Source organism: Wasmannia auropunctata, unplaced genomic scaffold, assembly GCF_000956235.1.
Source record: "Wasmannia auropunctata unplaced genomic scaffold, wasmannia.A_1.0 LD336106.1, whole genome shotgun sequence".
Taxonomy (NCBI): domain Eukaryota; kingdom Metazoa; phylum Arthropoda; class Insecta; order Hymenoptera; family Formicidae; genus Wasmannia; species Wasmannia auropunctata.
In genome coordinates this window covers 6,675,163-6,676,242 of record NW_012026784.1, presented here as the reverse complement: position 1 = coordinate 6,676,242, position 1,080 = coordinate 6,675,163, and positions in this window count along the sequence as shown.

Genomic DNA, 1,080 nt, shown 5'->3' with positions numbered 1-1,080 from the left:
TCCTCGACTACAACGAAAACCGCCTATCGCGCTGGCAATTAACGCGACAGATCACTGAGGTTTTTGGAAGTCATGGTAAGCAACTACTTGCAAACCCTTCAGCAACGCCCAAAATGGCGCGTCGCGCAACGTCTGGCCCGTGAAGGCCAATTGGTACTTGTGCGCAATTCGTTAGCCCCTCCGAGTCATTGGGAGCTCGGAAGGATTCGGAAATGCCATCATGGCAGCGGTGGTTTAACTCGCGTCGTAACAGTTCGAACTAGTCGCTCAGAATACACACGACCCATAGCTAAAATTTGCTTCCTACCGGTCGATATCAACCAAGAGGTCGAAGCGGCGCCCGCCACGGCGGGCGGAGACAACATGTCAGGCGACTAAAGTTAGCCCCGTCATCACCTTTTTTTTGAATAAAATTGCCTGACGAACTGTATAACAGTAATGTGAGTTTGCTTATTCTTGGTGTCGCAGTCGGTCAGGCTGTTGCATAACAACGGGCGACAAATTGTAAATGGTACCCCGAACCATAGCGCGGGCTCGCAAGGTTAAACTCACTGTACATATAATAATTCTACGTAATCTCAATGTTTCCGTTATCTTGTTATAGCTATAGATATTTACGATCAAACCATCTTAGATCGTTCTCGATCCACCTTACGTGACACCAACTGTTCGTCACATTAATGTCGAATGTAAACATTCGAGACGGGCGGTATGTAGAGGATTCGCTTTGTATCCAGGGTACGGCCCTGTCGCTATCGGTCGTCACAAACAGGAAACGACGACGTCACCAAAAAACACCCATGTCATGTCATAAATTTACGAAAACAGCCTCTTGCTCCCGCTCCCGATCCGGGCTGACTAGTCCGCTATTCGCTCCCGCAGCTGACACACTTATTTTTGCGATCTCGTTGTTTATGCAGAGCTGAGTTTGGAGAATAGTCGGCAGCTCGGTACGGTTTCGCGCCTTTACCATTTTGCGGTGAACCAACACGATAGTTGTCGCAAGGCGGATATTATCACGTGCGATTTGTGCGCCCCGACCGAGTCGTCGCTGTATCCGATAACACTAAGGTGCACGCA